This window comes from Rhipicephalus sanguineus, chromosome 1, assembly GCF_013339695.2.
Source record: "Rhipicephalus sanguineus isolate Rsan-2018 chromosome 1, BIME_Rsan_1.4, whole genome shotgun sequence".
Taxonomy (NCBI): Eukaryota; Metazoa; Arthropoda; class Arachnida; order Ixodida; family Ixodidae; genus Rhipicephalus; species Rhipicephalus sanguineus.
This window is the reverse complement of record NC_051176.1, coordinates 94,106,747-94,127,868: the sequence shown is the minus strand read 5'-3', so window position 1 is coordinate 94,127,868 and position 21,122 is coordinate 94,106,747. Positions and strand designations below refer to the sequence as shown.

Sequence of the window (21,122 nt, the reverse complement as noted above, 5' to 3'; positions counted from 1 at the left end):
GGCGACGACGGTCGAGGCCGTGGTGTACGTCTCCCTGCTGACTTCGCCGTCTCGGACACTCGGCGGTTTCGACTCCGTCGGACGGCGCGGTGGGTCTCTTGAGCCGCCGTCGTCAGGACAGAGTTCATTGGGATTCTGCTCCACTCGCGCACAGTTAAGACAGAGCAAGCACGCGCGTAACGCCCTTGGGTCTTTGGAAGTGCGACTGCCGATGAGGCAGGAACATTCTGGCCATGGCGCCAATGACTCACTGCTCTGGATGCTAATGAAGGCCATCCCTTTCGGTGGGATGGCGAACACGAGGGAGTGAAAAGCACAATTCGGAGGAGATTATACGGCGAACAGCAGGCTCGTTGCCAGCTGATATGAGGATATATTTTTTGCCGTTGCGTCGCGACATCAAGGCGTTGCGACGTACGCAATTATTCAATTCAACCTCGTTTACCGGGCGCTTGAAAGGCGAATTTACAATGTGCCTCTTCTTGGAACGTCCCTAATGAACTCGAAAGAAGGGGAATGGATCCAGGGCTCGTCTTCTTTGTTAGACACGACCTACAATGAAGTCAAGGAAGGTCTACAGGGGACATTACTTGTAGTGCTTTAACTACAGCGTCGTATTTGCGATATAAATGAAAAGAAATTAAAGTGGACGAAAGGACAACTTGCCGCCGGTAGGGACCGAACCTGGCTAACACTCCCAGGTAAACATGCACAGAAACACCCGATAAAGTGGACGGGAGAACGACCGCCGCCGTGTTCATTTGGTAACAGCATCGGGTACGTTATCCGAAGGTCGTAGGTTCGGTTCCTACCGGTGACGAGCTGTCTTTTCGTCCACTTTAATTTTTTAACATTTATATCACAACTACTACACTACAGTTAAAAGGCTGCGGATAACGTCCTCTATGCGTTCCTCGGCTTCACTGTCTGTTGGTTTCAGTAGGTTGTGCCTAATGAGCTCGGGTCATTGCAGCACGTCACCGAACGTGACTCGTCGCCCACGTTGCGAAATGTGCGTACCAATGTCCAGCTGGACCAAAGAAAAACAACAAAAAAACAAAACAACCCGTTTGTGTACTATCCTTACGAGAAACGACGGGAGGAGGGCACGCGACAAAGGGAAGGGAGCAGGGGCCGTCTCTTCTTGGCTCTCGCGTGCCCCGAAGCTTGCCTGACAGCATTCTTGTCGTCGGCTCGTCTAGCGACGACCGTCGGATCCTTGTTCGGACGTTTATACGGTTCGAACTGTGATGTGGACTTGCAGGTAGGTCGTCGTCGCCGGCGTTCCAGATGGCTCTCGCGTCACTCTCTCTCTCTCTCTCCACGTGATTGGACGTTGTTAACGCCACCGCCGCGTTTCTGGTTAGGGAGGGCTCGTGCTCGGGAAAACCCCCGTCAACAAGAAAGGGCATGGCCGACGCGAGGAAGTCGATGCGGTTCATGTTTACGAAGACGTCCGGCGGTACCGACGGACGCAGAAAGTCTTCCAAATTGCATGAACGAAAGAAGGGAATTTTTCGCCAGGGGCTCGTTTCTTTGTCAGACGCAACCGAATGAATCAAACAGACAATTAAGCCAACGAAAGCATAGATGACAGTATTTGCTGTTTTCAGTTGTAGTGTGGTAATTACAGCGTGGATTCAGGCGAATTAAAGCGGACGAAAAAGCACCCTTTTCCGTCGGTGGGATCCGAACCGACAACCTTCGAATTACGCGTTGTATTGTCGCACTCGAAAGCGCGCGCAAAACGAACACCTGTAGCTGTCCTTTTTCGTAGTCTGTGCTTCCTTAGGGCTGTTTCCTTACAAGGTAAGGAAGAGGCGAGACCGGAAAAACAGAGGAGAAAATGGGAGAGAGGAGGCACCTTCCGATAACCCACTTCTGCCGAGGAACCTGGAAAGAAGGTAAAAAAGAGAAGATCGCGCCCCACCCATCTCGTTATCCGCCTATAGGAACTTCCGAGTCCTCTGACGTGTTGGAAAGCACACCATAGTCTGGGCTTTTCCTTCTTCTCATTACAAGTAGCTATGCGGTGTATATTTGGGAGGAACGGTTCAAGGAATTATACCGATTGCATCTCAACCTAAGATGGGACGCACGGTCTCATTAACGACGCGACGCATTAAAAAGGCGCTGGTTAGCGTTAGTGGCAAGGGCGACAGAACACAACCAGCAGAACCGGGATAATGCAACGGTTCAGTTCCGATGCTATTCCGTCTCGCGCTTCGACCGACAGTCTTCTGAGCGGCTCACGTTATCGCCGGGATCGGCCGGTCGTAGACAGTGACCGATAAGAAAGGCGTAGAATCGAGCGAACTGAATCTTTATCGGTTCCGTGTAATCTCAAGCCTTTTTGTGGGCGTTCCAAAATAGGAGTTCAATGATGCCGCCGTGACATCGAACGTGGAGACACGTCTGCCGACGAATTGACACCTATAATAATAATAATAATAATAATAATAATAATAATAATAATAATAATAATAATAATAATAATAATAATAATAATAATAATAATATCTGGGGTTTAACGTCCCAAAACCACGATATGATTATGAGAGACGCCGTAGTGGAGGGCTCCGGAAATTTCGACCACCTGGGGTTCTTTAACGTGCACCTAAATATAAGTACACGGGCCTCCAACAGCACCTCGAAAAAACCTTTTCATATACGAAAACTCACGTTCACAGAGTGCTTTTCTCGCTCTCAGCACGATCACCCCCTCTACGTTCCAGCGAAGGCGCGGGAGCACTGCAAAGACTTTTGAAAAGTTACTGCGGGAATGTCGCGCCTCAGAATAAGCTCTCTGGTGTACACAGAGAAAAGGACCAACGAAAGGCAGGGACGAGCGTTGAATGGAAAAAATGATGGCTGATCCCTCCGTCATAGGAATCGGTATAGCACGAAAGTGAAACGTGTCGTCACAGAAGTAGTTTTTTGTTTATAGTGCATTGGTATACGAGAGCTCGTACAATGTCTACTGTTGTTTGGCAAATATAGCACCGCTTGATGTGGACGCATCTCACTCACGTTGACGCCTAGTGGCACATCTCCGTACCGACGAATAACGCCCATGATCATGATTTAACCATTGTGGTAGCTGAAGTTCTTAACATGTACATGGACACCGCATATGGTGAACCCCGCGCAAAGATGCCATCAACAAGCACATAATAAACACTGATACTCGATATGCACTCCTTCAAAGCGTCGTGAAATGCGAAGAGAAACGCTACGCGCGTCGTGTCTTCCCTCTAACCTGGCCGTTACTTATCACAGGGCGAGCGGGGAACGCAGTGCGACAGCCAGGCGAGCGTCGGAGAGCTATTTTTCGATATGGATGCATGGATGCTATGAGCGAGGCTTTGGCTAAAGCTGCCACCTCATGGTGTGTTAAAGCATTGACGAAATTAAACTTGTATTGGAAACGCGCCGAATGGGTTGGTCGTAGCAACGGCGCGCTTTTTTTTTTTTTTGTGCCTGGTGGCACAGGTGTCACCGCCCCGTTATAAAGGGGATGCTCATAGCATCCATCCATCAATCCAAGAGCACTGCGAGAGGAAAGTGTGAAAGATAAAAGGCGCGTTCACGCAGCCTCCGTAATGTGTGTGGCGGTGGCTCAGTGGGCTAAACGCCCGCCAGCCATCGCCGCGGACCGAGAGGTCATTGGTTCGACTCCCGTCAACAGAACTTTTTCTTACAGTTTTCTTGTATTTGGCATCTGATGGCATTCATTTTTCTGACGTACTCCCGTAACGGAAATACGTCATGAAAGTCTTGGTGGACCCCGGCATAAAACACTTTCGTGTTAAAAAAAAAAGTTTGTTCCGCTGGTCTGTGATCGAGGCTGCTCATTTGGAAAATATCCTTGCTCGCGTATGCGCAGTAACAATTTTGCAAAATGTCAATTTCCATGCGTTTAGCGGCCTGTCTTTAAAGGGACACTAAAGTGAAACAACGAATTTCTTAGATTGATAAACGGTACTCTGAGGACTGTAATGTTAATTTGACCATCACATGCTTATTAAAGGAGAAAATCAACGTTAAAGTTTCATTTTTAAATTTCGCGCCGAAATCTTCGCGCGTGACGTCACGAATTTCAAAGTGCATTTTTCGTATTTTGGCGACATTGGCTCCACGAGTTTACCTGAACTTGGTATGTTAAATCTACGGCTCCCTCAGTGGACAATGTACTTCATTTTCACCGATTAGGAACTACGTATCAACTAGTACACATGTCGTCAAAATCTTTGACGTCACGGCGTTTGGTGCGAAAATTTGAAGGTGGCGGCGCCACGCACATTTTCTTTCCGCGCGTCTTCTCGCTTACCAGGCGTCATCTGGCGGTAAGAGTGGTGTTTTCGATATTGTGAAATTATTATTTACTAATGCACGAAAAATCGTTTTCTCTCTGTAGTGTCCCTTTAATAAATTGCGCATCCACCGAAGGAAGGCAACCAATAAAGTAGGCGGTTGTGGTAAGACACGCCCCTGCGGGTTTGCATTTTCGATCGATCACGTTTAGAGTTATACTTTCACTTTCGCGCGACGTGGCGTCCGGCGTGACACCTCGACGAGCGCTCGGACCTCTGGTTTAGCGCCCCTCAGAGTCCACTGAGAATTATGTTCTCGAAAGTGATGCCGATTGAGAATACGGCCCCTGCTTTTGGTAAAGCGCGCCATGCTTGGCTGAGAACCCTACGGGACGAAGTGATGGCCAGTCAAACATGCAACCAGTCCCGCGGTCACCATTTATCAGCGTCGAAAAGATGATCGCTCGTCCAGCGTAGAAATCACGCGCGGCGCATCGGTGTGGACACAAGGTGACCGCATCGGAACACGTGCACGCAGAAGCGTGCACGTGCCGAACAAACAAACAAACAAAACGTCATTCGAGCCCATCATCATAAAGTGCCCCCGACCGGATCGCCGGAGAATATCTGTAGCAAGCACGCTCGTTTGTATGCCTATGAAGGCGCTGTTGAGCTTTCCATGGTATATAGAATATATGCCATTAGCTGTACGAGGGGGCCACCGCAGCGCGCCTGCGGTCATCAGGCCGCGAACGGCCTCTTGGCAGGCGATGACGGAGCGCGGCCGAAACGGAAGGACGGGGCGACCTGAAAAGAAGCTTGGGATCGGTCCGCTTTGAGGGCTATGCACGCCACTGAGCGGGCCTGCCCGCGGTGCGTATGTATACGACGCCCTCATTTTCGTCTTCCCGACGGCATCATTCGCCCTGGCGCCCCAGTGTCTCCGTGCCGTTTCCATCTCCTGGACAGGTTTATTCCCGCGGGGAAAGTCCCTCACTTAACGGGCGGAGAGGCCAAGGAGAGAACGGCGAATGACGATGCGACTCGGCTCAGCTCTTTTTCATATCCGGTGCATGACACTCCGCCGCACTGACGATCCTCTGGTGGTGCGTGCCTTCGAAAATGCGGGTCAAACCTGAGGCGCGCGCGCTTCTCAGGCGGCCGCGTTTCCTTGCGTTTCCCCGTAGGTGCTCGAACTACATCGATCAGCTTTCTTCCATTTCGGGGGGTGGGGGGCAGGTTATACAATTTCAGGGTGATGGGCACCTCTGCCTTAACATGCAAAATGATTTCATAGCGAAGTCGGCTTCCGCGAAGTTTGAAGTTTATTGTAACATCATGAAAACAGAAGTGACATGGTTCATAAGTGTATTACAGAAGGAGGTCCTGAAGTAAACACTGTCAGGGGGACCTCCTAGCGATATTGTATTGATTGAATACAGGGCAGGCAAGTGGCGAGCAAAAGAAAAAGCATATTGGAAACACGAAATCGAAAAAAAAACAAGAACAATAAATAAATAAATAAATAATAAAAAATAAAAACAAAAGAAAAAGAACAGGAAAGATAATTCAAAAGCATGAAATGCAACAATAGTACAGAAACCAATACAATAATACACATTAAGGCAAATCGGCGCGAATTCCAAGTTAACAAGGCGCAAAACAATCCGCACAACTCAAAAGAAAGCAAAAACGCAATTGCTATAAAAAATGACAAACAGTAATGAAAATGATAGAAAGAAAAACAAATATGAATTAAGGAAACGATAAAGGTTGTACCATGAAATGTTAGCAAAGATGTTGAACCAAATGTTTCTTTAATTGTGCTTTAAATGATGTTATGTTGTGGCAGCTTTTAATGAACGTAAAAAAAAATCTTGCATTGCGGATGTAAAGTGTGTCCCAAGTGTGATTCGAAGCCCCACCAGGAAGACAGTGCTGCAGGCCCATAGACAGGAATTTTTTTCAGGGGGGGGGGGGCACTTGCTGAAAACCTTGACTATTTGAGAAAAACGTCTATTTTCATTATTTATTTTTGGTAAAAACGCCCACTTCACCAAAATTTCGGAGGGCGGGCCCCTGATGCAGGTGCGAGGTTGACTGGCATGCCCACACCATGTGGAAGATGTCCGAAGACTTCTTCGCACAGTGCGCACATTTTTCTGTACAGTCAGGATCAAAGTGCTTTAAAACTTCCGGGCACAGCAGTGTTTTGGTGTAAAGGCGGAGGAGTGTGCGTTCCTCTGCCTTTGTAAGGCCCTTACAGGGTTTAGGATAAATTGCGTGGCCCAATTGGTAGAATTGAGTAATTTCTCGAAAAGTTAAGGCTGGGTTGGGTTCGGGATCCATTTCAGAAGGGTCTGAAGGCGTTGCCCTGAGAATGAGCGCGCGGGCAGCGGCGTTGCCTTCGAGGCCCATATGAGCTGGAGCCCATAAGATGATTCGGGTGCCTCCCGGAGATTTGCGAAAGTGTTTACCATCCCCAGGCCCATGAGGCGCTGGTTGGACGTGTTTATCGGGCAGAGTAGATTATTCTACTGGTCACGAATGCCTGCGCCCATAGGCGTGCGCACGATGGGGGGTGGGGGCTACTTACCTATGAGGGGGCGCAAAATCTGTCCCATACATTGACTCCCTAGTCACCTAAGAGGGGGGGGGGGCGAAAAATCTCCCTCGTACATTGACTTAGTAGGAGGGGGGGGGGGCGCTGCGACGAATCTTCCCCCTCCCCCCCCCTGATTGGGAACCCTGCGCACGCCTATGCATGCGCCAGCCGCAAGGCGTCTTTGCAACGTAACCCCCCGCGTGTGTTGGAAAACCGGCGTACCATCCGGCCCACCGGGTCCCCCGCCTTACGCAGTTTGGTCAGTGTAGTATCGACTCGGCATTGTTTATGAATATGTAAACAAACCCAGTACTCTGTTCTCATCGCGTTCTGAGAAGGGTCCGCTTTCTATGCACTTTGGCGAGGGGCGGATGTGCACAAATTCCGATTTGGTGGGGGAAGCGTTTCCCGAGTCGTAGTGGTGCAAAGGAAGTTTGCCATCAACGGTGTTACAACTGTGAAACGCAGAGCCGGTGCCCTCTTCCAGGCTCAAGCAACATATTTTTGCAGTCGTGATAACGTTAGGGCAATGGACGGAGAAAAAAAAAAGCAAAAAAAAGTTTTTAAAAATCACATCGTCCGCGACAGGACTCGAACCTGCAATCTTCTGATCCGAAGTCAGACGCCTTATCCATTAGGCCACGCGGACTAACGTGTCGTGGCTATCTTATCCAAGGTTGTGGTTCGTACCTAGGTTTCACCATTTTCGTCTTTGTATTTTTGAAATTTTTGAGCTTCTGCTTTCTTTTCCACCAAAAAGAAAAGATAAGCTTGTTCATTCATTTTCGGATATGGAGAGTCTGTGCGCGTGTGTGTGCTTGGGGTGGGGGGGGGAGGGGGTGATTACATATGTATATATTTTTAATGAATTACGTCTTTAACTTATGAGTGTCCTTTACAAACGTCGTAGTCACACTAACGCCCACTGAACATTCTGACATTACAAACATAGACCCCAGAACATTCAATGGCTATTTTGTTTAGGAAATGTCCACATATAAACATCCATGGGTGCGCCCCCCCCTTGCATTTCGGACATTTTATATATAAATAATAGGTGAGTCACGAAGCAACTTTGTGCCTGAAAGAGGAATATTTATACGGATGATGAATGCGATTTGACATTTAAGGTGAATCGGGAAGCAGCTTCGTGTTTGATGTGTTCATTACGAAATATTTTGCGAAATAACGTAAGCAAGGGCGGCCCCAGAACTTTCTTTTTTTCATGAAGGGACAGCTACAACGAGATAGCTCTTTCCGCGGAGGCTGAGGTGTCCGCGTTTCTCACGATTCCACGGCGCATGCGCCCTTCCCCTAGCGGAAAAGTCGTGAAACGCCTCTTTATCTCGGAGGCTTTCGTTCTGGCGATACCGGTTAGAGGGCAGCACACGAAAATGAAAAAGGCGGATTACCTGTAGGGTCAGCACGCTTTCTGGCGCACCGGGAAAGACGGAGTGGGGTTCTACGGGCGAGCAAGTTAGCATTACAGGCAGACACTAGAGAGAGAGCGAGAGAGAGAAACAAGAAATTCTAGGCTAGCCGTCCCATTGGCCGCTCTGCATGAGATGATGGAGAAAGGGCAGAAAAGATAAGGAAGAAGTAATCTAAAAAGAAAGAAAATCCGTCCATACACTCATTCAGTCCCAGAGTTCTGAAGAAGCACAACACGTGCGTGCGTACCGCAACTTGGTGATTGTGTTGTGAAATTGTGCGCTGTGTACAAAGCACTTAGCACATGCTACGAATATTTTCTGTGCTCGTTACCAAGCGATAGATCTGTGTTCTTGCAAAGACCTTACTAATATCCAGCAACTCGATAGTTGCTGGATATTAATAAGCAAGAAACATGTCACAGGTCAGTCACCAACTTTGTGGCAGTAACCTGTTTAGCATAAGCCCCATGCGAGCGATTTCGCACGCGGCGGAGATTGCTCTCGCCAAAATCTGTCGCTTGCCAGTTAGCGACAACGGCTGCAAGCGACGCGACGAAGTGGCACAGCACAAAAGGCTTTGTCGTCCAGCTGCCACGGTTAGTGATCGTCGCTGTTATCGGACTCGCGCTTTACGCTGCAATCTGCCTGTGAGTGCGTAAAACTATATACACTGCCTGTGCAGAACAACAGAAAGTTGAACTATAGTTGGGTTGGTAAGGGCTCATGATAAAAGAAAAAGGTAGGCGAGAGATCAAGTCAGCGCAAACGCCGTTGCCTGTCTTGATCCCTTCTCTTGCGTCCTACCTTCTTTTATTATTGCTATGTACAGTTCCGGCACGACCTCCTTGCGGGCCCAAACTGATCGGGTATCAAACCACAACACCACGCCACACGGAGTATTGTTATAAATAGCAAACGTCGCTGTGCGATCTGTCTGTAAACAACTGCGTATACAATTGAACAAAAAAAAAAATCCGTAAACAGGGTGTGCGTGTGCTCGAGCCGACGTTTCGACAAGCGGACTTGGTAAGTCCGCTTGTTGAGACTTCAGCTAGCACACACCCCCTGTTTACCGATTTTTTTCATCGCAAGCTTTAATCTTCCCCGCCCTGCCGGGTTTTTTTTTCTTTTTCTTTTTTGCCCATACAATTTTGTCACGATCTCCTTGCTCGCCGAAACGGCTCGATTTCCGAAAAGAAGGGGTCGTATACATCGCCGCCGGCACTACGCGTCTTGGTTTGCGGTGTTGTGGCACAATCCCATCTGCACCGAATTAATTAAAAAGGTGCGTGAATTTTCAGCCGCGCGTACGATCCAAGCAAGCGGCAAGCGCATTCGTTCGTATTTATTCGGCAGCGGCAATAGGCATGCAAAAGCACGGCCATTGGATAAAAAAAATTAAGAGCCCTTTCTTTCGCATTGATAACATTAACTTTCCTCCATGCCGAGAATCGGACCTATACACGTGCTAGCAGCGTAATACAGCTGTTGCTACAGGCAACAACTACACGGCCATGCGTTTATGTCCAGGCAACAATAAAATGTAGCAACGTGCCAAAACCACGATATGATTACGAGACACGCCGTAGGGGAGTGCTACAAAAATTTCGACCATCTGGCGTTCGCACTGACATGACACAGTACACGGGCCTCTAGCATTTCGCCTCCATCGAAATGCGACCGACGCAGCCGAGATCGAACCCGCGACTTTCGGGTCAGCAGCCGAGCACCGTCAACACTGCACCACCGAGGCGTATATACAGAAGGGGCATGCCTGCTCCGGATGTTACCGGGAATTGTGTCATGCGGCGATTCAATTGGCCTCGCGGGACCGCTGGGTCAGGTTGGCGGGCATCGTGGTGCCACAGCGCGGTGTGAGTCGACCTTGGCACGACTCCCGCGTTGCGCCCGAGGGCTGCCACGCGCCGGAAGCGTTTCTCGGAACGCGTGAGTGGATCAGAGGTGCACTACTACGCACGGACGCCGCTTCTTCGCAAGCCTGGCGGCCACGTCACGGAACGCAACGCAGTTGACTGACCCCTCCCCCGCTTTTGCCCGCCACGATATAATTGACATAATTTTGGAAGTATACATACCAGCGAGTCGTAAGACCGATTCCGAGAACTACCATGGCGCACAGATGTAGCGTATACCGAGTCCCCCTTCAAAAAATAGGCAAGAATGAATGACGCAAGTACGGTCAGAAGCATCACCGGATCTCGACCCGATCGCAGATGCAATACATATTAATGAGAATGGCGAAACAAAGGATAAAAACGGAGCCGGCTTAATTTGTGCGTTCGACATTTACGTGTGGCGTAGACGACATTATATGGCAAGCGGTGACTTACCAGCCATTACTATATGTATGGGTCTGCAGTGTCATTACCCGAATGAAAAAGCAGTGGTTTAAGCAAAACGTCGCGTGCTATTAACTGTCTTTTAAAGACATCTCACGCTACCAAGGTCACTGAAGGCGTGCATGTAGCACTTCGTATTCCTCGTCTTTAAGTAAGTTTCATGCATCCTTGAGTTCATTCGACAGGTGTCTGTCCAACGCTCATTCGACTGCGCCACCGCTGCAGCACAAAAAGAAAAAAAAGGTCCCCGCTTGTCAAGTCCAACCCAGAGAGCTCCAGTTACTTACCTAAACAGCCAAAGTCAATGGTGACGTCAACACTTCAGAAGCTCTGAACAACTCGCGATTTCTACGTATCTCGATATTCAATAAATCTCCATCCCGGGGTGTATTTAACGCAGCGTAGATAAAATTACATGGAGTATTTACTTCTTCTGCAGCCCAGTCTGGTTATGTATTGAAATTGTCCGACCCAGCATTTCCTGGTTACAGCCCCGGAACGTCTGGGATTTGAACTCAAACGCTGAACCCACGTAAAAAAAAAAAAAAAAAAGAGAGAGAGAGAGAGAGAACAATTATAAGTTGTTATATTAAATGAGTTCTCTAGTTCAATAAGTGATAGCTGGGATCAAGTGCATTTTCAACGCAATATTTGTGATCATCTCATTTCACTACAACATGTAGGAAGGTTGCCTAAAACACCTCTCAATTCCAGAAAATAATTTCATCTGACCACTGTTTCTTCAACATGGACTGGCGAGTCGATCGGTCACCGCACGTTTGATGTGATAGTGACACTGTGTACCTCTGTATGTCACAGTGATGGCTTAAGTTTCGTGAATATAACTGTCTATATTAACGCGCGGGAATACCGTTATACATTTGCGGTCATCATTTTTTTTTTCTCTTATTGCCGTGAATTTAGCGGAACGAGATGTTGAAACCAATCAATGTGGCCAGTTACTCTTGCCACGCGGGTAAAGTGCATATGTGTGTTGTTGGTGGTCAAGTTATTTATCCAAATAATTTCAAGATGACATGTAGTACATATCATACAGTTCGCACTTTACCATAATTACACCGTTGTTACTTTAGGCAGCGATTCTTTTCGCTCCTTCAGTAAGGTATCGAAGGCGCTTGCAAAAGCTCGTAACTGCACACCTCTGTCAAATCTTGTCACTGAATCTTCGTTTTATTTCTGCCTACGTATGATGCGCAGATCTCTTAGTAGAATGCAAACACTAAATGTCAGCCGACGGTCTGACAAGAAACATCTCTGAATTGTATGCCTGTCGAAATACTATATATAATAAAATATATGACGACAATCGACCTTGCTGTCAACAAGTGAGCACAGATGCGTCACTACGCATGTTTTTATGTCTTAAGGAAACGTTTTGCTGACGCGGTTCTCCAGCGCAGCGTATGACCCCAATAATGCTTCGCTGTCCAGCGCGCTCACTTCAGATACCGAAATCAGCATCTACAGCAAGATGACCTTTGAAGGGGAAAAAATAAAATAAAAATGACAATAGCCTCCGAAATGTCAGCGTGACCACGCATATACGTTCGGTCCGCGCACGCACACTAGTATTCAGTAAAAGCCCTATGCCGCCGATGCATGTCGCGACAACATAGCCAGTGGCCGCGCTCGCGATTATTTCCGGGACGTTCCGGTCCGATTGTAAGATGGCCATTGTGCGCTCGGGCACACACAGGCATCGGAGCGGCCGCCGGAGCGAAGCATGCATGCGTGCTAGACGAAGGAACACGTCTCCTCGCTCGGAACGGACGACCGCTATCAGCAGCTGAGGGGGCGACAAGCATTTCCTACCACTTTCCTCCCAGTGGAGAGAAAGAAGATTGGAAGGAAGCAAGCGCCCGACGAGATGCAGTAGAAGCAAGAATGTTCGTAAACATTACGCGGGAACCGACCAATGAGAATGCCCCAACCACCACTGCATTGGTACAGTAGTTCAAAACACGCGCCTCTACTCGCAATCATGCCGCTGTAGCGGCTGTAGTTTAAAAATGAATGGTCAAACGCTTTCCTTTTAGTACTGCTCGGGAGCTTCGTTAACAGCTAAAGGATGGCGCCACTAGTCTCTTCGTTACGGTGGAGAGAGTTTACACGGAGCTGCTTGGGCTGAGAGTGGACGTTTCCGCTAGACGGCGCGTCGGGCGTAATAGATGCTCTCTGGCCGCCTGTGGCCGCGCTTTGTTCGACTCGCTGGGCTGGATCCACTAGGCGAGTTTTAGCTGTCGAACGCGCGGCGCGCGGAGCCTGCTTGGCGGAGCTGTCTACGAGCAGCAGACGAGTAGGGAGCGGCGGCGCGCTGCCAACTCTGCGTGGGTCTCTGTGTGTGCCGGTGACTGCTGCGCGTCTCCGCGAGCAGTCGGCAGTCTCTCGGTCCGGTCTGGCGCGTGCCTGTGTTGCCGCAGTGTTGTGTGCGCCGCGAGCTTCCCGGAGACGAACGTGTCCTGAACTGCTTGGAACGTCGCTCGTCGGTGCCGCCAAGGAACGTGTTTTTACATGTCGTTATAGCGTCGTCGTGAGCCGCACCATCGGCACCGTAAGTTTTCTTCTTCCGTCTCATCACTTCTGTCTGCACCTAACAGTTTTTGTTCGATCGGCGACTGCTATAGTTTTTCTTGCTCCTGCAGTTGGGTGAAATGTGGCCTGCGGTTGCTCTGTTCTAGGAGTTCTAGAACAGGGCCGCCGCTGCCGCGGAAACGATGAGTCAAATGCACCGCCGAAGGGCTCCGCGCGGAGGATGTGTACTCTGGCGAGGATATGTCTAGATGTTCGTACGTACGCGGTGGCGCCCACCTAGACGCCGCGCTCTCGCCAGTCCATTCCACTCGGACACTCATCGGATGAGTCACGTATGGATCTGAACAGGAAGGATTGCTTCATCGGCGCAGCTTTGCGATGCTCTGGCGCCTTTGATAACTCTTCACCGCTCCTGATAACGGTTCCGAGGGGTCGGAGCGTAGAAGACCGTTTGACTACTTATGCAACCGAAGAGAGGTGTGAATTTTGTGAACGACACCCGAAACTCATCCCGTCGTCGTGGTGACCTCGTCGTGAGCGACATTCAGGTGAATCACGCACTTCGCCGTGACGCGACGGCTGGCCGGGTGTGCGCGCGGTTTCACGAAAAACGTCGGAGGCGTCAAAAGTAGTGCACAGCGTCTTGCTCTGTGGTCTCGTCGCCCCATTCAGGCGAAGGAAAACACCCGCTCTCGTTGGCAAGCTCACGTGTCGAGAAGAGTCCCACCGCGAGTGATATTCCACGAAAACAACAAAAGAAAAGCCGAGGTAGAAAGCTTTTCGTCAGATGGGGCCGAACCCACCACTGCACTGTCGGCGGCATCCGTGGAATGCGCGCCCGCGGAGAGGGGCCCCGAGAGCCGGTGGCTGCATTCTTCGCACGGCGGTGCTCCGGTACTTCGTTCTTTTTCTGCTCGCCCTTCTCACTACTATTCTATTATTTATCTCCCGTCGCCGCTAGGGTCTGCTTAGAACGCGCCTCGTTTATATTCGCCGTTCTTTTTATTTATTCGACGCATTTGTTTCTCCCCGTCATTGCTTCTTTTTCGTGCGCTGTGCAACTGGAAGGCACATGGCTGTGTTTTGCTAGTCAATTTGTATTTAGAGGCGTAAACAAGGATTTTCAGTTTCCCGTGTTACTTCTAGCTTTGAGCTCGTGACATTTCGGTCCAGCTGCTCCGTGCACGTCATTCAGGTTTATATCGGTGACACACTGTGCAGCGTCGCTTCATGTTTTATTATGTGTTTTTATCGTACTTACGTCACGTCACCTGTTTTTCCGCTGTCGAATTCCGGTTTATCTGAAGAGCTGTTTGTGCGAAAAGTTGCGACGTTCGAGTACGCTTTTGCGAGGTCGCTCAATCTAGTTTTGCGAGTTTAGGGCACTGTCGAAGAACTCAAAAACGGAATCGTTTGTTTCTAAAGACCTGCTGCGCAAGTTGGTAGAAATAATAAACCGTGGATTCTGCCCTTGCTTGTTGCATCGAATGATTAACTTATTCGAGCGAGGATGGGAGCAATCCGACGTAGAGCGCTGTATTTGAATATGGCGCGCTGTTAAGGGCGCCTGCTGATTGGCCAGTTCGACGGCACGTTCCCCTGCGTGCGCTCTCGTTCTTGAATCGTAAGGGGTGTGGGACACATTTGGAACAAACCATTTATCGCGGGAGTGCCTGCGGTCACAAACGAAAAGCTGCGCGACAAGTCTGCCTGCCTTCCTTGTGCTCCTGGCTTGTGCTATTTTCGTATTCAGCCGCTGAAACTATGCGAGCCTCGATCGCAGTGGTTACAACCGTATTGTGCAAAACGAGCATTGTGTAAGTGCAATGCAAAATGATAGGGCACTTACAGGTCGGATTGATGATCATCATTCAACTCTTTGTTCGATTCCCCCGCATCGTATTATTATCAATTCCGAACATGGCTACGGGACATAGCACTTATTACGTTGCAAATGGATGTTATAAACGTGACGCCTCTCCCCCCCCCCCCTTTTTTTAAATGCGAAGCATTTCTTAGCGAACTTCTGCGACTTTGAGCGTATCTATCTATCTATCTAGCCGCCTACGACTTTGTACTCTCCTGGCCGTTTCGTTAACCGGATGTATACCAAAATTGGTGTGTCATAACATGGCCTTATTACGAACATAAATGACAGGTCATATCATGAAAATCATGACACGCATGTCATGAACAGCATGATTTACATTCCACGGCCTTTGGGCTCCCTGGCCGTTCCGTTAATCGGATGTGTACCAAAATTGGTGTGTCATAATATGGCCTTATCACGAACATAAATGACAGGTCATATCATGAAAATCATGACACGCATGTCATGAACAGCATGATTTACATTCCACGGCCTTTGGGCTCCCTGGCCGTTCCGTTAATCGGATGTGTACCAAAATTGGTGTGTCATAACATGGGCTTATCACGAACATAAATGACAGATCATATCATGAAAATCATGACACGCATGTCATGAACAGCATGATTTACATTCCACGGCCTTTGGGCTCTTGCGGCCGTTCCTGTAATTTCATATATACCAAAATTGGTACGGCGTGACAAGAGTTCATGACGAACGTAATGACAGGTCCTAACATGCAAATCATGACGCGCATGTCATGTGCAGCATGATTTACATGACATGGTCTCGGGGTGCTCGCGGCCGTTTAAATGAAGGGATACATACGAAAACTGGTATGACGAGACATTCCTGTATGACGAACATAACTGACACGTGGTAACATGAAAATCATGATATGCATGTCATGTATGACATGATTTACATGCCACGCTCATGGCGCACTCGCGGCCGTTTCGCTAGACTGATATACACCAAAATTGGTACTGTGCGATGTGACTTTATGAAGAACATGAATAACAGGTGGTAGCATGAAAACCATGACATCCATGACATGTATGTCATGATTTACATGCCACGCTCACGGTGCATTCGCGTCCGTTTCGCTTGCGTGATATACACCAAAATTGGTGTTACGCGACATGACAGTATGACGAACGTAAGTGAGACGTGGTACCGTGAATATCATGGCATGCAAGTCATGTACGACCTGATTTACATGCCACGCTCATGATGCGCCAGGGGCAGTTTCAGTAGATTGACATAACCAAAATTGGTATTGCGCGACGCGACTGCATGACGAACATAAATGAGAGGTGGTAACATGGAAATCATGACATGCAGGTTATGTATGTCATGATTTACATGCCGCGCTCATTGTGCATTCCCGGCCGTTTCGCTAGCTTGGTATACACCAAAGTTGCTATTGTGCGACGCCACTGTATGACGAACGTAAATGAAAGGTGGTAACATAATCATGACATGCATGAAACGTACGACATGATTTACATGCCATGCTCATGGCGCACTCGTGGCCGTTTCGCTAGATTGATATGCACCAAAATTGGTATTGCGCGATGTGACTGTATGAAGAACATAAATAACAGGTGGTAACATGACAACTATGACATGCATGCCATGTATGTCATGACTTACGTGCCACGCTCATGGTGCATTCGCGGCCGTTTCGATAGCTTGATATACACCAAAAGTGGTATTGCGCAATGTGACTGTATGATGAACATTAGTGACAGGTGGTAACATGAAAAAACAAAATATTCATGTCATGTATGGCATGATTTACATGCTCTACTCATGGTGCACTCGCGGCCATTTCGCTCCTTTGATATACACCAAAATTGGTATTGCGCGATGTGACTGTATGACGAACATAAATGAGAGGTCTTAACGTGCGAATCATGTTATGCATGTCATGTACGGTATGATTTACATGCCACTGTCATGGTGCGCTTCCGGCCGTTTTGTTAACGAGAGGTATACGAAAATTGATATGGCATGACACGAGTGCGTGATGAACATAAACGGCAGGTCATGCATTTATATACCAGAATATGCGTTTCATTGGCATGGTGTACTCTAGACTGTGCATGCATGCGTGCATGGCAAACATGCGATATATGGTGGACTAGATGCCATGGCATGAATGATTTCATTTGGCTCAAAGACAAACAAGGCGATGTGTGCAGCTCTTTGCTGACTGCTTCGCATTACATCGATTCCCACAGTGCGTGGGATCTGCCGAATTTTTTTTTCTTTCTTGCTGCGGTTACATGCGCAAGGAAGCAGCCTCCATGCAGTGGAGAAAGTGAGGTATTCTTGTATCTCTTGTAAAAACTGATTCTATTTGTTTAAACACAGAAACAGAGCTTTTGTAGAGTGGCACGTTGATACTACATCATGAATTCTCCTTCCTTCAGGCGCATTCTTTTTTTTTTTTTTCCTGTCTACTGTGACAAAACAACGGCGTCGTCGACATGTAACGCGCACTTGACACGCACGTAGTACATAGTAGCTGTCGTCACTCGTACCTGTATCAAGTTAGCGTTGCCTATACAGCCATGGAATCGTGCCGACTAGCCGGATCACATTGTTCTTTGAACGCCATGCGCTGCGTTATCTCGGCAGCGACCCAGATGATAACGTGGCGCAATCTCTTCGCAGTGACGACTGTCCGGCACTGTACAATGTGTGGAACGTGTTCAGCATAAGTTGACGAGATACACAATTTTTTTTCATTGCTTGTCATTTCCGCGCAGTCGAAGGGCCGTAATTTCGCCCGAAACAATAATTCATTTCCTGTGTCGTCTGTTCTCCTCCGCGTAATGGGCGCTGTTGAGAGGGTGGGCGGTACCTACGTGTTAATTATTGCTCCGTGAATTCTGCGCTTGCCATAACCGCCGTGTCAGCACATGATGAGTCACGTTTGAGTCAAAGGAAGAGCACCTGGGGAGGTATGCTGCATGTTTAGACGCATGCTGTGCGCTTCCTCTCGGTATGTATTCATCTGACTCAGCCCTGTAGGCTGGAAACGACTTTCTTGACGCTTCTGCTTCGCTGACACTTATTTGTGCGGTCTGCTGCATCCGTCGTTGCGTGCTTTGAGGACGCCGCATTTCCGTTGCTCGTTGTTCGGTCATCCCGACCTACGAGTTGATGCGACCTTACATTTCGGAAAGTGTTAGTGCTACGAATGCGTTTCACACACACTCGTAATATATAATATGATTTAAGGCGTAGCCAACGGTGTTGGTGGTGGTTCCATCCTCACTGCCACGAAGTTTCGGTAGTTTGTAGGCACGTACAAGCACACATGCGCACATACATATAAGATGATCGGAGACTCCCGTATTTCACTGTTTACAAGCACAAGTGCTGGAAGGCTTCCGGTGTTGTGCGCCGGCGTAGCCCTGGTAGAATTTGGCGGGGAGCAAAAGCCTTAGCGAGTAGCCCGCACATTTTCAACGCTTTTGTCCCTGTGTCTGGCCAAATATTTTAAATAAATGTTCTTCTAAGCTGCACACACAACATTATAAGAGTGAGTCCTTAACTTTAAGCGCCTTTGTTTTACCTGAAAGCGGTCTTTCCTTACTTTAGCACAACTTAAAAGACACGCTTTCTGCTCCGGCGTTAGAAAGTGATAATTGAAGTGACCGGAAGTTTCTTGGGGTACAACACATGCTGCTGCTATCGCAACGCTGAAACCGACCGAAAAGGCGAATATGCGCATCAAGCCGACGCGCTAGTAGCACACACGTGCTGCGTGACGAGCAAGGAGAAAATGCGGGTGCATTGACACCAGGCGCATATGGCGATGGACGCACAGGTAAACAACGTTATAAAACAGGAAACAGGCGAGGCACAGATCAGGTAGAATGCGTCGCGCAAAAATACACACACAAAAAAAGGGGGAAAGCAGTTGGTGTACACTTCAACCGTGTTCAGTTTCCATAAAAGCGCGAATATTTCTGCCCTACTCCATAAATAGAGTCTTTTAGCAAGTTACGGAAATACGGTACGCAAATACGGTAAGGCAGTACGGTACCGCTCCTCCTTTCCCGGTCGTTGAGCGGCCAAAGCACAACCAGCGGGAAAGGAGAAACGCTACCGTACTGCCTTACCGTATTTGCGTACCGTATTTCCGTAACTTGCTAAAAGACTCTAATAATGTAGTTGGCTTCCGTGTCCGCCAGCAAAAGACGCAGTGCAGTGAGGTTATGCATTGGGAAGGCTTGTATATGTGCTCCTGTGTTTTCCTTTATACCTGAAATCGCATGCTTGAATTTAGGGATCAAGAAATAATCGCGAATTTCCTTCTCGTAGCTGGAGCAAAAAGCTGGATTTTAGTGTCGTTGCCCTAATTTTTCGAAATGATTGAGCGGCCCAGCATTCCGACGTGTGCCATATGTCATGACGGGAGACCTGAGGTTATTTAATCGCGCTGTAAACGACGTCTCTGTTTTGGCCAATACAACTCGCATTACTGGTGTCGCGTTTGAGCTTGAATATTGAAACTGTCACAGTTAATAAATTATCCCCGATTTTTACCCAGAATATAATAGACGGACTAGTGACAGACTCCGTAGTTACGCCATGAGCGCGCATGCCATGTGCATCGTGGTTTTCCACTGCGAGCGCAATCGCTTTACGGACGACGACCTTTGACGATAAAATAATGCCGCGAAGATTTCTTGACCCTCTCTACCTAAAAACATCCGTGGTCTCAAAAAGGAAATTAGGCGTTTGCCTTCTGTTAGTATGGTAACAGAGGCATTGGACTATTGTGCGTAGCCCTCCCCTACAAGAATTATCATTATTAGAGTGTTTTAGCAAGTAACGGAAATACGGTACGCAAATACGGTAAGGCAGTACGGTACCGCTCCTCCTTTCCCGGTCGTTGAGCGGCCAAAGCACAACCAGCGGGAAAGGAGGAACGCTATCGTACTAATTGCGTCCCTCGGCGTCGTCGCATTAACGCCGTCAGAGAGGGCGGCAAACCATATGAAGAGCGTTAGCTCAGCGTCACACAGTGTGACCAGAGGGAATGAACCTGACACCTCGTAAAGCAGTGTACAGTTTCCGTCAATGGACCAACAAGATATATTCCTGATTATAGCTTTTATGTCTCATTAGCAGTTCTGTGGTGCAGAAAACGAGTCACAGTGACACAACGCCACCGAAAAGTCTTTTTTTTTTTATTTGACTTGTAGCGCCAGCTATTGGCATTAAGAAGAAGCACAAACTTGTGATATATGGCCTCTGAGCTTGAAGCTGCCGTACATCTTTGAGGCCACGTATTCGGCCAATACATTCATTCCTGCTAAGCCTACCGATGAACTTGAGTACGGCACTCGGAAAGACTTCAAAGATATCACGATCGCTTTGCTGTCGAAACTTCTAGGGAACAAGCTAAGTCAAATACAAGCATCAGTTGAGAACTTAAGGGCCACACAGTGCACGGCGACGACTTATTAGATCCGAGGCGGGCGGCAGTCATTTTGGCAGCAGCGACGACGCCGTTACGTAGCGGAAGTCGCTGCCAGCCGCACGCTGATTGGTTCTGCGTCCATCGAACTGCTTCCGGCGTCGACGCTGCCGCCCGTGATGTCTGGACCGTCCAGAGGTGGACGTTTCGGCCACCGTCACGAGCGTCGACATCGAGGGACGCCGGCGTACGAAACGCCGGGAAAACGCCGGCAAAAACGCTCTATATGGTTCGGCCTTTACCGTATTTGCGTGCCGTATTTCCGTAACTTGCTAAAAGACTACATTATCTAGTGAAGGAAACCGCATCATACGTGTGTTGCTGAGAAAACGCAGCCATGAGTCTTCGCGGAAGCGGCACCTGTTTTTTTTTTTTTTTAAGACTTCATTATTATCACACAGAAAGCTACAAAATTTGACTTCCGTGCCTCCCTTTCTCAGTCAAACAAGCACGGTGGCATTCTGAAATTAGTTCGTGCCTTTAGTGTA

The 21,122-nt window shown here is 48.5% G+C and overlaps 1 protein-coding gene and 1 non-coding gene across 3 annotated transcripts in view; one reads left to right on the top strand and one right to left on the bottom strand.

Moving 5' to 3' along the window:
* The window catches only part of LOC119374063 (SH2 domain-containing protein 4A), a 64,486-nt gene that overhangs the window by 8,552 nt on the left and 34,812 nt on the right, over nucleotides 1-21,122 (top strand). The window contains exon 1 of one of the 2 annotated variants that reach the window (XM_049415301.1): nucleotides 12,973-13,283. The exons of the other annotated variant lie outside the window; for it this stretch is intronic. The gene's annotated coding sequence lies outside the window, so the exon portion shown is untranslated. Of the gene's footprint in view, nucleotides 1-12,972; nucleotides 13,284-21,122 lie in introns of those variants that run through there. 2 annotated transcript variants of the gene reach the window in all.
* Nucleotides 7,495-7,567, bottom strand: Trnar-ucg (transfer RNA arginine (anticodon UCG)). Its single transcript has one exon. It is a non-coding gene; the product is annotated as a tRNA-Arg (tRNA).